Here is a 17,266-nt window from a genome sequence, read left to right on the forward strand (position 1 = left end):
CAGGGAAAATTCAGCAGGACGAACTGGGAGAATATGAAATTGTGACTTAAATTCATGCTTCACCAATTCAGCTCCTTCTCTATACATTTTCACTAGCATAATGGCATCATCAATACTGGCATAGTGGACAGTTGCATTTTTTTGATCAATAAAGGCATTGACTGACCCCGTACCCCTCTAGCTATGATAAATGATGAATCAAGCGACTCAACAGGGAACTAGCAAGTCTGGCAAAGGCCATTCAAAAAATGGGTATATCATAACCAAATACAGAGAGGGATTTAACAAGAGACTGAAAGGGATATAAACTACCTCTGAACAAGGCTTCCTGGCTCTACATATCTAATTTCTTCTGACATGTGCGATATCAGAGGTGACACTAAAATCTATGTACCGTATAGATACCTACGTACCCAGTATGTACAAACAAATGGGCCAACTATCCTGCCCTTGTGAACTTCCTACCTCAAATTCTCTGCCACAACGTTTCATTTCTTCAGCTGACTTCAAGTTGTCAGCCCACATGTATTATCTAGGTCCTTGATACCCTAGTCACAGCCCCTCCCAAAATCCTGATTCTAATCTTATGACTGCTTTGTTGTCAGGATAATGTAGTAGTCACCAAGAAAGTCTGTCCACTATAACCAGTGTAGTGATCTTCATGAATACTTTTTTTTAAAGGTTTTAGAAAGACATTATTGATCACAGTTATATGAAATATACAATACTGAACATTTTGTAATGAAGAACAGAATGATGGTTTAGCACAGAAGAAAGTTTAAAATAGATCATATCTAGAATAATACATGTAGACCTATGAATGATTCAAAGCAGTAATAAAAGAAATATATACAAAAATCTATGTATTATCAATACGGAATTTAGAAAGAGAAAGTAAAAAGGAGAGAAACAGAGAAGAAGAAAAAAAAGATAAAGGATTGAATAGTGGGGTATGAATTTAAAGTTAGAAATGGTAAGAAGTAAATGAAAAGCGAAGCTTATGTAACAATAAATGTGGAACATTCCATAGAAAAAATAATTGATAATCATCATGTCATATACATATATATAGATTATAGATTAATGTGATAATGAATTATACATTGTATGATAAAGATTTTCAAGGCAGTTCAGTCACCTCTTCAATCAAAGGTTGATTTAAAGCATAAAACACAGCAGTAGTATTTAGATGAATTGTAATAGGAGACCACAGAGCTTCCCTAGAGAAGTGCAATATAAACTCTGTCAAGTCTATGGTTACAACATACTGCATAACACCAAGCTTGAAATCAAATTTTTGTTGAGTCTTTCCAATTTCTGGTAATTTGTTGTTAATGTAAGGTCAATAATTTTAGCATACAATGATAACAACCTTCTAATAAGCTGCCTATGAACAGATTGGCCGAGGTAAAATTCAGAATCTATCTGTTCCCAAACCTTAATCCAAAACTGGTGAGAATAATGACAAATAAATAGGTGTTTGTAATCTGTGTTACGTTCATTTCTTGACTAGCATATATCTGGAGTTATTTTAGACATAATTTGAGGAGTTATAAGAAGTATATTGTATATGGTAAACAAGTATTGTGTAGTGTTTGAGCTCTCGAAGATTTTCAAATGTACTGTTTTGTCCTTAAATAATTGATGAACCCATATTAACCCTTTCTCTCTCTGTGGTTTCCAAAAAAAAATTCTTTTTAAATTTCATAAGTTTAATATGCCGGATAGATGAATTAAACAAAGTATCTCTATTGTTGAGACATGGAAATAGTACTATGCAGACGTCCGCTTTTGCAGAACTGTGCTTTGGGAGAACAGAATGTTAGAATGCAGGGGCTGCACCACTTCTGCCAAATCAGTACTGTAATACCAAAATATCTGACTAGCTCACAGTACCTTACTTGCCCTCCTAACCTTACAGAGTGACAAGTAATTGTGGCAACCCAAAAGGCACGACACTATACCCCCCTCTCAAAGAACAGTGGAAAAACAGGTTGGTCCTTTTCGCATTTTATCTCAGTCACACAAATCCATAGCAACAGTAAAAAAGATACAATAAAAGTATAAAATATATTTATTGCATCTAAAATAGTCTATTATGAGGCAAATTAGATGTGATTACAATACTGGCAATAATTATAAAAATCATAATAGCAGTTAGAAAACTGTATAACACAGATAGTGCCACCATAATTCAAATCTAGTGGCCTGAGCCTACCCTGTAATTGTACGCGTAGGAAGACTACTATTATTATTTGTGATCTCTGGGAGCGGAGAACCCCATACTTCTGTTTGCGTAGTCAGGCAGTCCTCATACGCAAGTGTAAACACAGTTTACACAGGTTGCATGCCATGGAGGGCATCTGCTTCACAGTCATGTCAGCTCAGCTAGAATCCTCCTCTCTAAAAATCACTACAGGTCCTAATTTGTAACGTTAGCTTGATACAGTGAAAAGCTACTGTGTTATATCTATAGGAGTCTGGGAATGATTGCTGGATGAACAGAAAACAACAGCTGGCTCTTGTTGCCCACTGAGCAGTCGGAGAATTACAGTCATAATCCCAGGCGAGTGGCTGCACAACAAGTGACATTACAGTGTGTTTCAAAACAATGGCACAAAATAAAAAATATGCAATGTACGACAGTGCAAAGCAAATACATCGTGACTTCTAGAATGCTAAGAAATGAGGCATAACTATAGTGAGTCCATGAATAGGCCTCATGATAGCAAGGGGTACGTTATTCTGCATGTGTTTTTTAATAATGGGTTGCGGCATACATGAGGGTTGTTGAGGAAAATATATAAATTCTTTCAATGCGAAAGGAGAAATTAAAAGAATTCTACCTGAGCTCATTAAGAAAAATCATTAAAATGGTATCAGCCAATAGGTGGATTGTTTTAAACAAAAAGCATTTTGATAAGTACTTTCTTGAAATACTGAGATTGCTGCTTCCTTCCTCTGGTTAGCCTCTACTGCCTCCCGGCACTTGGCCACAAAATAGAGTTCCCTCTGCACTTCAAGCATTAGTGTTTATAATGGCACAGCTGCCTGGCAAAAAACTCTTTATTGAACCCCCTTAGCAGACCCCGTAGTATCCTCAGTCCTCTACCATATGTGCTCACCCCAAGGTGGGCAGAGCAACTGAGAGAGGGCTGGTATAAAAAAGGTAATCTGCTGACCACATGGGCAACTAGTGGAGGCATGTTGGTGGCGTTCATTGCAGTCTCAGCTCCACATCACCTTCACCCCACGGTTTATCTGAGTTAACACTCAATCTAGCCCTGAAATCTTCATCTTATCTATACCATACCTACCACCCAAAATACAACTGGGCTTCTCTGATCACATCTGGGTAGTTAAATAATACCACCGATTTATTGCCATATTTCTCATAATAAACCTTGGGATCAATAAAGAAATCAGGCGTCCAAGTATCTATGTTCACTGGCACCCTGAAACACCAGGTCAATTTCTACACCTCTTCTTTTGACCCCTTCACAACATCATCCTCAGTTCCAATAGGTATTAGTTCCCTGCCAGGTCTCTTAACTGCCACATCTCCAAAACCAACTACCATTTTGCCATACCTTCACATAGCCTTTTCCCCCATGCAACTGCTGACCATCTCAAACTGTTCTCTTGAGATTTTTTCATCTCTATCCAGTGCTCCATCACTTTCTTGCCCATGTCTCCACTTCGCACCTGAAAGACACAAATACTGCTCGCTATTTTACCACCCCTCTTGATACCCTGACCCCTTCACCCACTCTTCATTCAACACCACGCATCCCAACAGTCTCACTGAGATCACCCTCATCCTGATGATCACTTATCATAATCCAAAACCAACTCATCCTACACATCATTCAACCCTCTGAAACCACTTGTACCTGGCTGCCCTCAATCCACCATAGTATCATTGTACAGCAACATTTGGAGCTTAGGTCATGTTCCATGGCTGCCTTTGTCAGAGGCCTAGCAGGTAACAAGCAGAGTGACTGGTCGGAGAACTACCTGGGTGAGATTGGGACAAGACTGGATAAATGGTGTGTAATGTAAACAAGAGTGTACCTGAAGGCTAGAAGGGAAGTAGCAGACTGGCACTGCAATGTCTGACTACTCTCGATGTTGAATCCCTCCATACCAACATCCCAGAAGAAGAGACATTAAGAGTTATTGAGGCTGCCTTACTGAACAGACCACCAAGCACACCCACTCCTGTTCATTTTATCCTGCAATGTGCATTGGCTTTGACTGAATTTTTTTTTCAATTTGAAGATCACTTATATCATCAAACTCATGGAACATCAATAGGGAGTACCTTTGCCCCTAGTCTAGCTTGTTTCTATGTGTACCATTTTGAGCAATGTTTCATTCTCAACACTACCAACCCCTTTTCTGACAATATCAGATTATGGCAATGATATATTGATGACATCCTCATCATTTGGCAGGGTGAGGTGCACTTAGTTGAGGCCCTTACCGACTGGATTAATAGTCTTGATCCTTTTTTGAAGGTCACTTCTACAGTGTCTTCAACTAGTATCTCCTTTTTGGATCTTACTATTACCATCAACAATGGTAAATTGCAAACCTGCACCTATCAAAAAACGACTGATCGCAACAGTCTACTAATATATGATAGCTATCACCCCGAAGCTCTACGAGACAATCTACTGTATGGCCAGTTCTTGCGACTGCGTCGTAACTGTAGCAATATTTCTTCTTATGGAATCCAAGCCACTGATCTAGCGACTAAACTCCATGAGAGACATTACCCACTGAAAATATTAATTCAGCCCGTAAACAGGCCCTTAATAACAGTGGTGAAGTCTTATTGACCTCTACACCAAAAAATGCCTCATCTCGAATGACCTGCGTTTCCACCTTTACTCCAGTACCTAACAATCTCAAGAAACTTATCAATAAACGTTGGTCCATCCTTATCAGTGGAGGCGTGACCATTCCAAAACCTCTATTCACCTTTCAAAGATCTTCTAATATCAAAGATGCAGTTGTACACACCAGAACACTGATGTTCACCAAGGAATCTGACCAAAAACTTTGGGGCCTTCCACCTGTTACTGGCCATTATCCATGCGGCAACTGTAATGTATGCTCCCTTACCAAACGCCTGAGCACCATCTGGAACCCATTGGTCTTTGGCGACTTTCTAGCCACACTAACTGTTACTCTCGCAACTGCATCTACATGATCTGCTGCCATTGCGACATACAATACATAGGAATGACATCAAGACTGGTAAAAATTAGAATCAACCATCACCGTAGTAATATCAGATGTGGACGACTTACTACTAAATTGAGTATACACTACCGTGATGTAAAACATACTCCTGATGATATGTGGTGGATTGTCCTTGACATTCTGAAATCCTCTAACAGAACTCTGTTAGAAGTTGAACAGCGTTGGGTGTTTAAATTGGGAACCCATATGCATGGACTGAACGATGATATTCCATGGATGAGTGTTGCAGCTTGCATGAAATAAACTCCTTCTACACTTTCACCCCTGTTGTGGATTGTCTGGTATTGACCTTTGCAAGCTGGTTCCACCTCCTATCTTGTGACTCTATGTGTGAGCTACGATCCTTTTGTTTTTTCTTCCCTTCCCTTCCATCACGAGTAACGTATTACATGCTCATTAGAGTTACTCCAAACTTGGGATGCTTCAGCTTTTTGTTCAGGGATTTCAGTTCTTTTTTATTATATATATTCTTCCTTTTCATCTTTTTTACCATTATTTTTTACTTCCATTGCTGTTGTTTTGTTGTTTTTCTTTCACCCAAGTAATTCTTTATCCCTTGTTCCATCTTAACTTCCTTGTAGGATCGATTATAGTCCTACTTTTGTTTCCTTCCTTTCAGGAGGAAGAACACGATGGGTCTTTGTCCTTCCTCCCTTTTGATCACAGCTGGTGTAGGGCGGGCCCGGGAAGTGCCAGATCGCCACTCTGACTTGCTGCCCACACCCCCAGCACCCTCTTTTTCTTCCCCTGGATTCCACTTTCATTTCCTGGTTCTCGGGAACGGGGCCCTGATGAAAACTCCTGTTACAGTGTTGACGGCTCTATTGTGAGTCAAGCCTTTCTAAATGAACGCACGCTAGCTTTTTTTATTATTTCACGCTATTTTCCTTGCGACTTGCTGCATGTTTCTATGTTGATTCTGTTTCTAGCATATTCTTACAACTACGCCCGTTTCCGTAGTTCTGCCATAATTGTGCAGTTAGGGTTCTATTGTCTGATGAATTCCCTGCCGATTGCATACTTCTCGGCGTATCTTTATAGTAATGTGAGCATCTTTGTTCAACATTATGTACTGATATGTGATTGTGGAACTAGGCTGCATGTCCATATCACCACCTATATTACATCCGTTTTTCTTACAATCATTAGATTTTTTTTTTAGATTGCATTTGCTATTATATACTGTTTCTCCCTTACTCTGATGCTCAATTGACTTTTATAAGTCCTTCCTGCAATATACCTTTATAGAAACACCGATTGACTTTCGGCATGTGTTTTCTTTTGGAGCTCTGCCCTAAATCAAGGATGGTAAGCATCATTACTTCTATGTTTATTTCCACCGAGCACATTTTGTTATAGTATTGCATATCAAGCCATGTGTATATCATCACTCCAATCGTATATTGTTTACAATCGAGACAGAAACTACTTGATACGTCTGTTTTGTGTCCCCACAGGTTCCCCTCAGTTTTTGTAAGTAGACATATAACTGTTGTGAGTAAGCCTTTACTCCCTTTCCCTTGTACATATTTAATACTGAATGAATACAGAGTACTCTTACACTATAAGCTTTGGAGAAGATTGTGTTTAAGTCCTGATGAAGCACCAGGTGATCCTTTTGGACTTTTTAAGGCACGAAACATGTTGACTCTCTACAGAGGTTAAAGTCATTATGCTTTTTCCCTTGATTATGTAGAGTGTGGGACCATTATTTCCCTCCCACTCTGCATGTGTTTTTAACCTTGACCGCCTCCTCGCTCGCCCAATAACATTTTGCACCTCGAGGAGGTGTCCGAGCCAATTTTACTATTCTTTTTCTCTCCAGCTGTTTTTCTGTAACCCACGGCTTTCTGACCTTTGGTACTGTTATTTAGATAACTTCCTCTGCAAGGAGGACCCTTTCAGGGCCCCGTCAGACATTGTAGTGCCGGTCTGACGTGGAGCAAGCCCGATGATGAAACATGAGGGCCCTTGCTTCTGAACTTTTGTGTACCTGTGAGATCTAAATTTGTTTTTTTTGTTTGGAACAGTGTACCTGTTTTCTGTTATATTGTGAATCGGTAGAACGTGCACTGGGACAGTAAATCTCCCTGTCCCCTTCTTTTTTGATATAGAAGGGAAGTAGGACAGAAACTGAGGACAGAAGCAGGTTAGAAAAGGCAGTTAATAGGAAACTGGAAGCCTGCACAGAAAACACTAGTACTAACAACAGGAATATAAAGCAGAAAAATGAATTGATAGTTTGTTTGCTCCTCGGAAATTATCTCTGTATGAGGTGAAAACATCTTCTATGAAAACAAGGAGCAGTTTAATCTTGCAGAGTTCTGAGAGACACTCAGCAGCTCCTATAGAGAAGGAGCGCTGGGTGGTTTTGTGCACCAGAGGCACAAGCCGTAGAAACTATCACCCATGGAAGCAATGAACAACAGGGAACAGAGCAAGGAACACGAAAAGGGAAACTGGGGTCAGGCAAAAGCAGGATTGGAATCAGGGTCAGGAACAGCACTGAAATTCTCAGGACAAGGCTAGTAGAGATATACATTCAAAAAAGCAAGGCAGAAATATGCAGACAAACAGGAACACAGAATGCAAGGTAAGGAGTCTGCATATAACTGAGTAGATCATGAAGAGTGCAGACAGGAGACTGTGAAATATGTCTAACACAGGAACAGAGATGCAGGAAAACAGGTGACAGTTAACAAATACTAAAAATCACCAAAAACAGGAACATGGGTAAAGGGAGAAAGAGATAGCGAATCAAAGGACAAGTCTATGATAACAGCAGAAGGAACACAACAGAGCACAAAGAGACTCAGAAGATATCAGTTCCAAGCCGATGCACTCTGCCCTCACAGGGCTCAAATAGCTGGAGGCTCAGGGGAGGAGCACAGGTGCAGGAGAAAGCTAGGTGCAAGAAATTAACCAAGTGCATGGAATCAGGGAGCCACCAATAAAGGGATGGCTGAACTGGAACTGGAAGATGGAACAACCAGGGGAACAGGAGACACCTCAAAGGGAATAGGAAAACCTGGACGGAGCATGGATCGGTGCAAACATAGAGAAGGGTCCTGAATGCAAATACGAAAAGTCAGAATACCAGCAGGATCCAGGAACGAATCTAGTGAAAAGGAACCCACCACTAGTGTGTGATCTAGGAAGGGTTTGAAGACAGTGAGAAGTACAAGGACCATAATGCAGCAGGGACATGGAACAGAAACTTGATTGAAAGGTGAATCGGAACTAACTTTGGTAAGTATTGATGTATATATTGAGCTGTACTGATGTAAAGGCAGGTTCGTAAAGGGGGCCTCATGAGAAAGTTGGTCGGTGGCACCGCCGAACAACATAACGGATTGGCAGCTTTAATTGGATAGCAGGAAAGGATCATAAATGTGAGTGAACAGCAAGATGACATATTTTGACCCAGTAGTTTGAAATAACCAGTTGGAGGAGCTTGCCAAGTCAAGTAGAACAGAGCACCAAAATAAGTGGAGCAGGCTGATCACTCAGCGACAGCTGCAGCAGGAGGCTGTCTTCTGTGCACAAGAGAGTGAGGGGGGGATATTGCTCAGGAAGCCAGCCAGAAGCAAAGGATGATGAATGATAAATAATGAGATTGGTGAATCCTGAGACTTTTGAAGTACATTGTTTTTTGTGTAAAAGACTGAGCCGCTTTGGGGTTGTGTATCAGACACTATTACAAAATGCAGGGGTTTGTTGTTCGGGGCTTCGTGGCTGTCAACTTAGCAGTGGATGCAGCTTGTGACCAACCGGGAGACTGCTGCGTGCTCATTTGGTTTTCGTTGTGACACTTGGGGTAGTGTGCTGAGGGAAATTACTGAACTATTAAGACAAACAAATAAAAAAGAAATAAAACAACTGGGACAAAATGAAGCGTGACTCACTTTGAGAGGCCTGGTGAAGAATCATCTTCACTTAAGGCAGCCAAGGGATCAAAGCAATGTACGTCCACAATGTCTGCAGAAGCACCGACGACAACGTCCAATGCGCTGTTGAACTTCAACCCTGTAGCCATCTTTTCAGGGCATCAGAGCCCAACATCGCAAGAGAAACCCAGAGGTATCAATGTTAATTTGCAACAATCATTACATGGGAGTACAAGAGAGATTATTCCATCAATGGCTCAGGGGTCCCAAGAAGAGCACTCTCTCTCAACAACACCAGAGACACCTTCACAAGACAAGTTTGCTGCGCAGACCTTCTCCATTCTCTCTCACCCGATCTTCAAGTCATTAGCAAGGGTCTCCTCCACAGACAAAGCAACACTACGGTCAATCAAGGATGATATGGAAGGCAGCTCTCCAAGTGAGGAGGTAGTACTGATTATACTGAGGGTTGCCACAACAATCCATAATAACCTTCATGAGTCTTCAACTCCAGGTGCAGGTGTCAGCGGGAAGGCTAGTTTGGATTCCAAAAGCTACAGTCTGCTATCACTCATTTCCTCTTGGTGAAGGTCTGAGCAGATAAAGGCACGGAATACGGATTTGCTTAAGGATCTGTCTGCTCCCTAGTCACCCTTTCAGTCTCTGTACTGCAGCAAATCCTGTGATAACTAAAAGCTAACCACAGCAAGGTCCACAAGGAACGTAGTGAGCAATTAGGCATCATAGACAAACGCCTGAATGAAGATTAATGATTGTACAGAGCTAGCTGAGCAGGGAATTTAAGGCTTGCAAAATAAGTACAAGAACTCTGAAAGCAAATCCAAAAAAGGGAGCTAATGGAGTTTACGACCAAACTGGATGAAATGGGAACAGATCATCTCGCTCTAACTTACATTTTGTGGGCATTCCGGTGAATAACGAAACTGGACAGAATGTAAATTATTCATTATTATGTTCCCCCATGAGCTGGTGGAGAAAGATAAGGATATTACAATTAGGCAAACTCACAGAGTTCCTTACCCATTAGACACCTAACGAACAATTTCTTTGAACAATTTTGATTACTTTTGGAGACTATCACATTAAGAAGCAAATCCCCAAATAAAGCCATTTGTGCACAGCAATTTCAAACTTCAGAAAGTTATCCCTGATATGTTCCTGGCTACAGCTCACAGGTGTAGAGAATTCAAGGATGTGGTTGAACTGTATGAAAGTGTTTATGAAAGTGTGGCTCAATGGTTAGAGCGGCAGACCCTGAAGCAGAGATCTGGCTCAAGACCAGGGTTCAAGTCCCGCTTCGGCAGGTCTTGGGCTCAATTCCCCTTGACCAGATAATTCTTGCCTCGGTGCCTAATCTAATTCATGGGTCCCACTCTGCAACTCTGGGCAATAGCTTGCTTAATCTCCACAACGGGCTTGGATGCCTGGCTTCACCCTGGGGGTGCTCAGGAGTGGGTGCCTCACAGGGAAAAGCCAGGAGGGGTTCCATAGCGGTATGAGTACAGCGCCTTGAGACCCTAACGGGTGATGTAAATGTAAATTAGCACTTGTATAGCGCACTGCTATACAAGTGCTAATTTACATTTACATTTATGAAAGAGAGTGCTCAAGTCAGGGCTGATACAGCAGTCCAAACTGAGAGTGATTTAGAAAGGCAAATCCCAGGGTTTTTTTCAGTATCACAAGCGTTTACATTTTTAGAATGTAGTAATACTTCCAGGCTTTAAAAATGAACATTGGCAACTTCCTACTGGAGAGATGATAGGAATACTTCATTCTTGTCAAAAGCCTGCCTATAATGCATTGCCTAGGCACAGCAGAGAACGATGGGGAGGAGGTGAGGCAATTGGGTTATAAGCCTCCACCGTCCATGCAAGCAGTCTTGAAAGAACTACCATGGCACCCAACTTGAGGGGGCGGGTTTCAGGTGTGGCACGCAATAGAAATTGATTAGGGATCATACCAGATTCATGCTATCTGGGCTGAGGGAAGGTGATACCCCGGAACCAGTCAAAGGATGCTTGTTTCCTGTCAAGGGAGTACCTGGCCTGGCAGTTCGGGCTGCACTATTCCCATGGGTCGCAGGGTCAAGATTGATTTGCATATGGCTGGGTCCAAACTGAAATGGTGTGGAGAGTACAAAAATTATAGATTTTGGTCCAGATCTGTGAGTGGGGGTGAATGTTTGGCATTGTTCAATATTCCGTCCATCATCTGTTCTTTTCGCATTTATCGCTGTAAGAGGGAAAGGTATGCCTAGACATGGGTCCTGTGCTCGTTATACCACCAGATTGAAGCCAGTCTAGCTGAGAGGTGACACCTCTAATCCAGTTCCAGGATGCTTGCCTCTGGTCCATGGAGTACCTGGCCTGGCAGTTTGGGCTGGACTGGTCCCATGGGAGGCAGTGTCAAGACAGAGTTTCATATGGTGAGGTCCAAACTGGAATGGCATGATGAGCATAAAAATGATGGATTTAGGTCCAGATCTGTGACTGGGGGGGAATGTTTGACATTGCTCAGCATTCTCTCCATCATCTGTTCTTTTTTCATTTGTTGACCTAAGTGGGAAGGGCATGCCCAGACGTGGGTCCCATGCTCCCTATGCCACAAGATCCAAGCTAGCCAGGCTGAGGAGGGGTGATACCCCAAAACGGTTCCCAGATGCTTGTTTCCAGTCCAGGGAGGACCTGACCTAGCAATTCATGCTAGACTGTTCCCATAGGAAGCAGGGTCAAGACTGCTTTGCATATGACTCGGTCCAAACTGGGGTGGCATGGTTGGCAAAAAAATGGTGGATTAAGATAGGGCAAGAGCGATTGCCAGTGGCTGAGATTAATTGAAGCATTCCATCCATCACTTTGTTGTTTTTGCATGAATATAAATTAGGCATGAATATGTTGTAGATCTGATCGTTATATGCAATGTGGGGGAAAAATGAGTGTTTTGTTGTATGATTTTTGGTGATTGAATAAAAAGAAATAAAAGTGAAAAAAGACCGCCTCCTCTTTTCTCGCCGACATGTGTAAGCCGATATCAGCCGAGGCAATGACTATATCTTCTCAGTGGCCTCAGCTGTCAGGATTACATACTGTCACTCCTACTGGCCATTCCTGCTCAAAGAAGCTGCTATGTTGTGGGCCCCACTCCATTACCTTATTTCCCTATTACTTCCTGTTACACCTGACAGTCTTAAGGTGGTCTTCCCATCAATGTTTTACCTACCTGCTCCATGTTTCTGATCCTGTTCTTACTGGCTTTAGAACTCTGTGCACGTTACCACTGCTAACCAGTGCTAACGTGCTTAGGCTCTCTACCCTAAACATGGTAATATTGGTATAACCCCAACTGGCATATTTAATTTACTTATAAGTCCCTAGAAAGTGCACTACATTTGCCCATGGTCTGTAAATTAAATGCTGTATGTATGCCTGCAGCACTGATTGTGTCATCATCTAACTGTGGCTCAAGCCTGCCACTGCAGAGCCTGTTTGTGCAGTTTACACTGTCATTTCGACCTGACGAGATAAACCTCTTGCCAGGCCCTAGACAACCCAGAGGGAAGGGTGCAATGTATTTAAAAGGCAGGACATGTACTTGTCCTGGTAGTGATAAACTGTCAGTCATTTTCACTACAGCACTGCATATCTCTGACATTGGGATTACCTTATTACATTTTTGAAGTGTAATTCACAATCTCGAAAAGATTACTTCTGATTGTGTCTGGACTCACAATTTAAAATCACATCTCATGGTAAAGTCAGATTTTAAACTGCAGTTCTGAACATACCACTTTTCAAAAGTTGGCATTTTTATACTTTAATCATTTGGTGCCTACTATCTGTCAAGTGGTGCCAATCTAGTCCTGAGCCCTTGGATGTGGGTATAAAGTGCTGCTCCAATCAGAAATGAAGCGTGCCTACCACTGCGCGGATCTGAACTGGCTGATCACCCCTGTTGCGTGGATTGGAACCAGCAGATCTGCCCCATTGCATGGATCAGAGTTGATCCATCACCTCCCCATCATGGATTGACCTTAGTGCCTCGCCTTCAGGACTGTCGTATCTCAGACCTAACTGATCGTCTCTGTCTTTGAAGTCTCCTCTACTTCAAAGGCCCAACTGGGTATAAGTACTGGACCTCTGATACCACCACTTCAGAACACTGCTGGACCTCCGGATACTCTGCAGGAAGAAGGACTGCTGTGCTGCTACTAGGACTGCCAATCTGCTAGACTGCTATTCTGCTCTCCTTCTGCTCTGCTATGCTGACCTGTTGCCTGCTGCCCTCTGTGCCTGGGAGTTAGAAGGATTGGATCTGAATCTCTCCAATCAAGAACCAAAGTGACTCCAAGGGCTTCCTGTTTTCTGAAATCTCAGGAACACAAAAGACTTCGAACTCACCTGCAACAGCACCTGGACTCTGCCAAATGTGATTCTTATCATGCCAAGTGGTACCAATCCAGTCCTAGGCACTTGGATGTGGGTATAAAGTGCTGCTCCAGTCTGAAATGAAGCATGGCTGCGGCTCTGTGGATCAGAACTGGCTCAGTGCCCCTGTTGCATGGATCGGAACTGGCACATCTGGCCCATTGCGTGGATTGGAGATGATGCATCACCTCCCCATCGCAAATTGACCTAACTGATTGCCTCTGTTGAGTGGAGAATATCAAAGCATGTTTGTTACTGTGTGGGGAGGATGGATGCTTAACTTTCACTGTAGGGATCAACACCGATGCATTGGTTCTGTCTGCTCCCCTCATCCTCAACATCGACATGACCAGTGTTAAGGTGCTTTTGTTCAGCAGGCCCAACAGGGTCCTGTAGCCGGCCCATGCTCCATCGCAGTTGGCTTGAACTTTTGACTTTGTCTTGATCCGGTGCAACCAGATATCCCCGGTTGGCACTTCTCGATTCTAAGGGATATTTAACTCTTTATTCTGTAGTGTAGCACAAGTATTTTTGACGCATCGTTGCCGCAATGCAGTGATGCATCAGTTCTTGTAAATTAGGCCCCCAATTTCTAACATTTTGCAATGTACTGTCTTCAAAACTATGGGCCCATACCCCTCCCACCTTTTCCAATAAGGTCCACTGAAATTTACTTGGTCATCCCCTGCCAACCTCTCACCCTGCACCATATTGCCCCTTTGACCATAAATATTACTGCTCTCCACTGACCCTTCTATATTCTCAACACCCAACACTCTAAGGCAGTGTTGTTCCTGGTACCTGCAAAATAGTGTCCATTGGCTCTTCTGTGTTTTTCCTTTTGCTCATCTGAAATACTTGTATCGACATGCCCAGCAGAGCCCAGGGCATTACTCCATGCAGCTCTGTAGCTTCACTAACACAGGCTTGCTGGCTGTACTACTCAGGTACCCTCTCACCTGCCCTTTACTGTCACCCTACCTTCTATCAATGTAGATGGTGCTGTGATGCAGTCAGGACCTCAGACAAAGTAGAGGTAGGCCCACTGACCTACCCACCGCCAGCAACCCATCAGAACCCTGGCCAGCATCAGCGACCACATGCACCAGCCTTGCCATGCTGACAGCCAGCCCTCGAAGACCCATAGGTATATTGACAAGCATTACAGGTAATCCAGTGCCTGATCTGGGAACTGCAATAAGCAGCGGCTCCAAATCTTCCTTAATTTTCCTCACTGCCTGCCCCTGCTCCTTTAGCTCTGGGTCCAAGTTTGGCCCAAAACCCCGGATTTCACCAGATTCTCCTTGGTAGCCAAACATAAAGTATTCAATTCTTCGCTAACCTCTTCGCTCAGCTCCATATTATAAAAAAGTCATAAAAATTACTGTCACACCAAACTAAAAGCTCCCAAACCATTGTAATACCCAATGCTAAAATTCCCCCTCAAGGACAATCAATAGCCAAACTGCCTACTAGATAGCTTGGAAAATTCTACCAGCTAACTGTCAGCAGCTAATTTGAAAACCAATTAAAATATCTCACTCCTCTAAAAACACTGAACAGACTCTCTCTATCCGTTCTGCCCACAGGTTGAATGAGTCAGCAAAGAGGCTGGACTCCTGACCTTAAGCTCCTAAAATTACCTAAGCCCTATCACTGCCCTCGCACTACTACTGAAGTATTCCAAACTGCATGTACAGTGACCTGTGCCACACTCTCAAAGAAACCTTAGGGGGAGACAGACCTCTAATCGTTGCTCACCCTGGGCACCACCATTCTTCATAATGTTTAGGTACAAAGTAACACAACTTTCACATAGTACCCACATATCTATTGCTTGATCACAGTAGCAATCACTGCTAGCATTTGCACATTGTACCGTATTGAAAACTGCAAATGCCCTAAATGCAATATACTTTTACACTTTCCCTCCACCTTTGTCCCTCTTACGCTGGGTCAAAGTAAATGATGAAAATGAGCCCTCATCACCCAAAAGTGAGTAGTGTATTTATAAGTAAACAAATCAGGTCAAGTTGATATTTTACCTGCAAACTATTCAGTATGTGCCAGTTGCCCTTGGGCCTAGAAAAAGACCACTCTCACAATACTACTTAGTTGTAAAACTTTGGCCCTTACAAAGAAAGAGACTCACAGTAATTTGGCACTGTTCCACACAAAACCTGCAGTTCTCCTTCCTCATCTGAGGTGGGGAAACTACTGCGTAACCACCGGAGTAGCCTTTGTCAGCTCTCCAGAATAAATGGCCTCACATTGTTCAACAACACCAGTATATAAATGTGTCCAAATCCGAGGATGTCCTTTCCTTAGTTCAAAGATATCACTTTCCATCAGCACATATAGACACTTTTCTGACATTTAGCATCAACAAATATAAATCACATGTTAAAGGGAATTTAGGAGAAGAGGAGAGGGAGATTCTTCCACTTCCATATGTGACCAAACATTTTTTAAAGCAACTCCACCTGTACTTCCCTCTGCACTTATCCTATCTAACTCTGGGCCTGATTTAGATGTTGATGGTAATGGGTCTGCCACCACTTTTTCAACGGAAACCCCATCTCCAGGCGTGGTGGTCCGCCCACCTGATTTAGATATCTGTGGTCCCGAAGACTATAACCCCCCTGAGTCCCACGACTCCGCTAAAGGATTCCATCAACCTCAGCAGCGCCATAGGAAATAGTGGCTGGTGGCCAGACTCCTGACTCCAGATTCCTGACACACTCAATTCCGTGCAGATCTGAGTGTGCCTTACCGCCAAGCAAAATATGGTGACCCAACCTCCACTTCTGACTTGGCTGATTGGACTGGAAAGATGGTGAAAACTCACCTTTTTTTCTGATTCCACTTCTGTTTCTGGCTGGATTGCACTGGATAACACTCTCTGTCGCTGCTGCCACTCTACTACAGAGAAAACATGACCCTCTATCGCTGGACACGGAGGTAAGGAACCTGTACTGACAATGTATATTGGGGGGTCACTGCACATGAGCTCGGGACCACTGCAGACATTTACATGTCACTGTAATTTTTTTTCATTATTGTGACATGCATATGTAGAGGACACAAGTATGTAAGATATGGGTGGGGTCACACTGGTACACAACACATATCGCACACATACACATAACTGTTATTATGGTTTCAGTATTCATTGGCAAATTAATGCTGGCACCAAAATGACTGTACAATCACACCTGTGAACTGTGTCCATGTGTGCACATTGCAAAGAGACTTGTAACTGTCATGTTGTGCTTCGAGTTCCTTGTGTGAGTTAGTACGTGTATGTATCTATGCAATAAGATTGTCTGGTTCAGGTGGAGGGAGGTGTAATGAGTGCTGTGGTTGTGTCATTATGGGTGCCACTTGCATATGGCATTAATGTTGTTGTGTATGTTGTGTAGTGTGTTGTGTTGCTGCATGCAACATACAGGTGAGTGTTGTGTGGGGGTCATTGTTGTGATGTGTATAGTTGTAATTTTGTGTGAGTGTGTTTGTGTAGATGAGTGTGTAGTTGTGTTGGGTATTGTAGTTGTGGCATGTGTGGGTGCAGCGTCACTCGTGTGTGTATGTTGTGGTATGGATGTATGGCAATGTGTGTTGTGGTGAAATGACAATGGATAATTGTGTGTATGTGGTGTG

The 17,266-nt window shown here is 42.8% G+C and overlaps 1 long non-coding RNA gene across 1 annotated transcript in view; it reads left to right on the forward strand.

Moving 5' to 3' along the window:
* The first annotated feature begins 5,968 nt into the window (after positions 1-5,968).
* Positions 5,969-17,266, forward strand: part of LOC138282848 (uncharacterized) — a 50,517-nt gene continuing 39,219 nt past the window's right edge. Inside the window, exon 1 of the long non-coding RNA XR_011201011.1 lies at positions 5,969-6,097. This is a non-coding gene — a long non-coding RNA (uncharacterized lncRNA). The remainder of the gene's footprint in view (positions 6,098-17,266) is intronic.

Source organism: Pleurodeles waltl, chromosome 2_2 (assembly GCF_031143425.1).
Source record: "Pleurodeles waltl isolate 20211129_DDA chromosome 2_2, aPleWal1.hap1.20221129, whole genome shotgun sequence".
Classification (NCBI taxonomy): domain Eukaryota; kingdom Metazoa; phylum Chordata; class Amphibia; order Caudata; family Salamandridae; genus Pleurodeles; species Pleurodeles waltl.